Source organism: Nomascus leucogenys, chromosome 12, assembly GCF_006542625.1.
Source record: "Nomascus leucogenys isolate Asia chromosome 12, Asia_NLE_v1, whole genome shotgun sequence".
In the NCBI taxonomy this organism is placed as follows: domain Eukaryota; kingdom Metazoa; phylum Chordata; class Mammalia; order Primates; family Hylobatidae; genus Nomascus; species Nomascus leucogenys.
This window is the reverse complement of record NC_044392.1, coordinates 20,662,159-20,668,808: the sequence shown is the minus strand read 5'-3', so window position 1 is coordinate 20,668,808 and position 6,650 is coordinate 20,662,159.

The window sequence follows — 6,650 nt, the reverse complement described above, 5'->3', positions numbered from 1 at the left end:
AGCTTGTCTCATGACACAACACTTCCCTACATTCCATTTGTCAATGATGATTTGTGACTAGTTGGAGACTCTCAGAGCAGGAAGGAATCTTTTCATCCAGAGCAGGAACTGTCTTCTGCAATGCCTTGGACTTGAGCCTCCAGCCTCCACTTGAACACCATGTGAAGGGAACCTCAATACTTCATAAAATGGCCTTTCTCATTCATCTTCTTTCATGGGAACATTTATTGTACAAGCGCTTTGAATATCATGGGCGCCATGACTATGACCCTACAGGTAGGATTGGATCACCCCATGAGAGTAGCCGGCAGGTTTCTACAATGGCCTGGGAATGGACTGATTATTTTTATACATTTTCTGGCCTGAGAGAAAGCCAAAGTCCCCTGCTGTTTGCAGCAACCCTGCCTGGGAGCTTGGAATCTTGGTAATCTGCCTGGTTGGATCTATGGAGGTAGTCTCACCCTTTTTGCCTTTTGTGGGAAATTAAGAGAAATAATTATCAGACATATCATCACCTCCAGTGGAACTACAGAGACCTGGACCCAGCTGCACTATTTTAATGTAAAAATAACAGTATGGCCAGGTGCAGTGGCTCACACCTGTAATCCCAACACTTTGAGAGGCCAAGGCAGGCGGATCACGAGGTCAGGAGACTGAGACCATCCTGGCCAACATGGTGAAACCCCGTCTCTACTAAAATACAAAAAATTAGCTGGGCATAGTGTTGTGTGCCTGTAGTCCCAGCTACTCGGGAGGCTGAGGCAGGGGAATTGCTTGAACCTGGGAGGCAGAGATTGCAGTGAGCCGAGATCACGCCACTGCACTCCAGCCTGGCGACAGAGTGAGACTCCGTCTCAAAACAATAATAATAATAATAATAATAATAATAACAACAACAGTATGTTTGGTGTCAGGAGAGGGCTCAATTCTTATTTCTGCCTTTCCCATGCTGGCTCATGGTAGCTGGGCATGACTTGCCTTCCTACATAGGCTATCTTCATACATATGCACTGGGAATCAATAGAAGCCTGTGGTGAGGATGAACATCCCCTTAATGTTCCTTACTCTCCCCAACCCCTGAGGCCTCACCTGACTCACCTCCTGCCCTGCCACGTGGAGCTACTTGCCCTGGGGCTGCCAGTCACACATTCCTCGGTCCTACTTCTCTGACCCCATTTGACTCTGTACCTGAGACCTAATGCTTACTTCAGTGACCCAAACTTTGACAAGTAGCTTTTGTCCTGCACCTCAGGTTTGACCTCTGCTCTTCCTTGACCTTGACTGTGGCATTTGACCTGTGGCTTTAATCATTACAGCCTCAGATAAAGATACCTTCAGCCTCTCAAAGTGTTGGGATTACAGGCGTGAGCCACTGCACCTGGTCATACTGTTATTTTTACATTAAAATAGTGCAGCTGGGTCCAGGTCTCTGTAGTTCCACTGGAGGTGATGATATGTCTGATAATTATTTCTCTTAATTTCCCACAAAAGACAAAAAGGGTGAGATTACAGGCTCATGCCTGTAATCCTAGCACTTTGGGAGGCCAAGGCAGGCGGATTCCCTGAGCTCAGGAGTTCAAGACCAGTCTGGGCAACACGGTGAAACCCTGTCTCTACTAAAACACAAAAAATTAGCTGGGCATGGTGGCATGTGCCTATAGTCCCAGCTACTTGGGAGGCTAAGGCAGGAGAATCACTTGAATCTAGAAGGCGGAGGTGGCAGCGAGCCGAGATTACACCACTGCACTCCAGCCTGGGCAACAGAGCAAGACTCTGTCTCCAAAAAAAAAAAAAAGAAAGAAAGAAAGATACCCTCAGTGTGCCAGGCCTCTAAGAGCTCACCTGCCAGGCTTCCTCCTTGCTCCACTGTCCCATCTAATTCCATATATGAAGCCACCACTGTGTATCTCTCTTTTCCGGTGCCTGTTGAGTTGCATAGAACCACAGTTGTGTTTATTTTGTTTTTAGGGTCGCCATGGGCAATTTCCATGCCATCTTTTAAGCAGTGTTGCACTGTGAAGAGAATGTAGGCAAGTTTATTTCTGGAATGGTTTCTTCTTACAATCAGAATAGTTAGGATGTAATATATTTTTGGATGGGCATTTAAAGTGAAAAGGTACATATTTACATAGACACAGGTGATGATGTATCTATGTAAATGCCTTTTGATTCTGCAATTGCAGGATACTCTCATCAAAGACACGGATAAAAAGCCTTTTTGTGTTCCCAAGGCCTTGCCCTACACCTAACACATAGTATGTCCAAATGGATGAAGATGCGGAGGCAAGGATAAGGATGTGATGACAAAACATTCTGTTATGCACTTGCAGCATTTATATTTCTTCCTGGGGGATTTTATAATACTAAAAGAATCATAGTATAAAGAGATGATTAAAAAAAAAAATACTGCCGGGCACAGTGGCTCATGCCTGTAATCCCAGCATTTTGGGAGACCGAGGTGGGCGGATCACCTGAGGTCGGGAGTTCGAGACCAGCCTGACCAACATGGAGAAACCCTGTCTCTACTAAAAATACAAAATTAGCCGGGGATGGTGGCGCATGCCTGTAATCCCAGCTACTCGGGAGTCTGAGGCAGAAGAATCGCTTGAACCCAGGACGCAGAGGTTGCGGTGAGCCGAGATCGCGCCATCGCACTCTGGCCTGGGCAACAAGAGCAAAACTCCATCTCAAAAAAATAAAAATAAAATAACTAAATAATACCTAAAATTCTGCAACCTTCATTTTACTATAGATGGTTCAAGATTATATTACTTCTTAATTGTTTTAGCCTTGTTATTGCTTCATTACTTCATGGTTGTTGAGTACAGATGCTCAGTAATCATAACCTATGAAATATTTGATACCATGATCTAAACATTAAAAACAGATAACTGTGCTATTGCCACAATTATGTTTTGGCTTTGAATTTTCTTTACTGAATATTTTGGATCAAGAACACTAGATGAGAAACCTGTTCAACTCTGTTCTTTTTTTTTTTTAACTCCACTATATTTATTACCTGTTTTTGTTTTTTTTGTTTGTTTGTTTTTGATGTGCTTATAGACCAAGATGTGGTACATTTAAATGGCAGATGTTTTTGATGTGGTACATTTAAGGGAGAGAAAGCAGTTTAAAGAGCAGGGTGAAAAATCCAACAAGACTCCATCGAGGGTTTCTGAGCTCTCCCATCAAGGGCCGGTCCTCCTCCTTTCCTCTCTCTTCTTACTCCCATGATTTCCAAGTTGTGATCCTTTCCTTATTTCTGAGGAATGATTTGGTTTCTCCTCTTCTTTTTTTGGCCTGAAAGAAGATGTTTTTGCACTTGTAGCTATGAGGAACAGTTGTCCACTAGGGAGGCCAGCTGATCATTTTCTGCCGGAGTCGCACAGAGCAGTCACACCTTATTTTGATCACCACTGTCTGGGGTCTTTGTCCTCACATATGCAGGTCTAGTGTCCCCACAAAGTGATCAGATGGGTATATAAAGTGGAGTGCCAATGTATTAATTTACTGTGAGAAACACAATTGCTAAGTGGGTCAGATATTTGTCTCAGCTGGTCAGTACACCTTCCAGCAGGAAAATCTACATAAGAACAACTAAATCACAGTCTGTAGAGTGCTTGATGACCCCGGAATTGGTGCAAGGGGACACATTCTTGCTTGTTAGCACCTGCTTTCTGGAGTTTGCTATTTTCTCACACGCAATGTATTGGTTCACAGAATGTTCTCCAAGGAGGACAGGGGGCTTTTCCCATAGCCATGTGCTGTGGGCAGCAGAGCTCGGAAGGAGCACAGGCATCTCCCAGGTGTTTCCCACTTAACTGCATTGCCCTTTTCATCTTCTTTTTTCCAAATAGCTTCAGGACATTCAGTGCATTGTGCTTTTTAGAGGTTGATGATTCCACTGCCTGAGCTGCCTTCACCTCTCTTTCTTTGGAAATTGCCATCTTTGAGCATTTTATGTCTCTGTAACATCTCTGCATCTCCTTTTCACTCTGGCCTCCCTTTCTCCAATGTCCTAGCTTCTGGTTGCCCCAAACCCCACAGACTGTGGAACAAAACCCAAAACCTATTGGTTTAAAACAATACCCATTTTATTTTCTTTCATAGTTTCTATGGGTCAGGAATTTGGGTATGGCTTGGGTAGGCAGTTCTGGCTTCTCTTGGAGTTGGAGGCAAGTGGTGGCTGGAACAGAAATGGGGCAGCCAGGGGTGGTGGCCAGGCATGTCCTACATCTCCTTTGTGTAGTCTCAGGAACTCTCCATGTAATCTCTCTGTGTGGGTTGGGCTTCCTCACAACATGGTGGCCTCAGGGCAGTCACTGCTTACATGGCAGCTAGCTTCCCTCAGGGTGAGTATCCCAAGAGATCACAGTCAAAGTGCATAGCATTTATATAATCTAATCTTGGAAGTCACAAAGTGTCATTCTTGTGATACTCTCATTGGTCAAGGAAGTCATAAAATCCTGCTCAGGTTCAATAAGAGGGTGTATAGAACCCAACACTCGATAGGAAGATTGTCAGAGTTACATTGTAAGAAGAGCATATAGTTGGGAGATATCACTGTGGCCATTTTGGGAAAGATGCAACATGTCACAATGTCATGCTCTCCATCATCTCCCCGTTCCACCCTGTACTGGTTTCCAAGGGTAGTCATTTAAAAGTACCACAAAAACTGGGTGGCTTGGAACAACAGAAATTTATTGTCTCACAGTTCTGGAGGCCAGAAGTTCAAAATGAAGTGTTGGCAGAACCATGCTCCCTCTAAAGGGACTGGGAAAGGATCTGTTCCAGGCTTCTCTCCTATCTTCTGGTTGTTCCTTGCCTTCTGGCTGTTCCTTGCCTTCTGGCTGCGTAACTCTAGTCTTCATTTGGTGTTCTCCCTGCATGCATGGCTTTGTGTCCAAATTTCCTTTTTTCATGAGGCCATCAGTCATACTGGATTAGGGACCCACCCTACTACTGCAGGATGACCTCACCTTCCCAAATTACATCTGCAACAACCCTATTTCCAAAGAAGGCCACATTCTGAGGTACTGGGGATTACAACTTCAACATGAATTTTTTTGGGGGGAAACAATTCAACTCCTAACACGTCTCTACCCAACCTCTGTAGGTTCCCTCAATCCACCAAAATTTTTTGGCTCCATTGGATTATCTAGCAGTTAGGAAACCAAGATCATTAAATGAATTCACCGCAACTACAGTGAGACTGACTACCTTTGCTTACCTCTGTGACAGGAGTTAAGCCAAGGGAATCTGTGGAATTTTGGAGGGTTTGGGAGCATTTGGGGGCAGGGGGCAAATGTTCTTCCTTTAGATCACAACACTTAGTTCTCTTCCATTTATAAGACTCACCCCTCCATCCCAACCCCTGCACCACAGGACAAGGAAGTGTTCTTGGCCTTCAACTTTCATCCCTGATGGTGAAAGCACTTGCTCCTGATCTATTTGCCCACCAGCTTCTCCTCTGGAGCCTGAGGCTTCTGATGCCTGCCTGGCTGGTTCTCAGTAAGAAGGTCAAGTTCAACCAGAGGGGAGATGGTGATGCCTTTCAGTAGTTAAATATGAGTTCAGACCCTGGGGTCTGGACATAAGATTTGGGGTCCCCTGGATATAAGATTTCTGGAAACACCCAGACTGTGGATACCCCTGCTGAGGGAGAAGCCCCAAACTGTGGCTTCAGGGGAATGCACCAAGGCTCTCACGGAGGCCGCCTTCTCCAACAAGCTCCCTTCCTGCTTCCCCATGGCTGGCATGGCTGAGGAAAAAGGACACTGAGCACAGCCCGTGCATGAGCGGCTTGCCATGCAGCAGGATAAAACCCATAATGCCACTCAGTGTGCCTTGGTTGTAAATCTAGTTTGATTACACCACTAGTCTCTGGCCATTTGTTCTGTTTCTGGTTTGTGAACCAACCGAAGACATGAGCAGGGCCTCAGCTAACCCACAAATAGCATATGTGTGCAAACTGGAAAAATGAACCCTTCTTCTGGGAGGACACCAGCCCAGGCCAGGTCACCTGGCTTGGCCAGCAGAACACAGAGCGGATTTTGGTCCCATCTGTCCCCCAGTGGGGTATCTATCCTGGGGGTATCTATCCTTGTGCAGGGCACAAGCTTACATGGTGGCTCTGGTCGTTATCATTAGAAAATAGACAGAAATGGGCTGCACACCAGAATGAATGAATTGAATTGAAAGGGAGGAGTGATGGTGGAAAAAAAAACAAGTCAATTCATTTAGACTGGTAGAACCAGAACCACTGTGTAATATGTCCAAACGGTTAAAATTCCCTGAAAGATGTTACATAATCCTATCATGGTGTTTATTTATGGAAATCTATTTTTAAAATTTTATGTAATACTGCACAGTCTGTTTGCATGATGCCTTGTACGTAGTAGCAACTCAGTAAATACTTTTTGAATGAACTAGTACAGTATTTTAATTAGCTAGTCTTCATGTACTGGTACAAAAGAACAGTGTCATCTTACAGCTGAAGTCATAGAGAGGAAATATCCCACTCAAGATCATTTAACATTCTAGGTACTCAGGATGAATGGTTTGAGGACTGGTCTGAATTCTTCAAAGGTTTCAGCTGTATTAACATTCTCTATCTAATAAACTTTATCTTTTCATTGCATTGTCTGTGA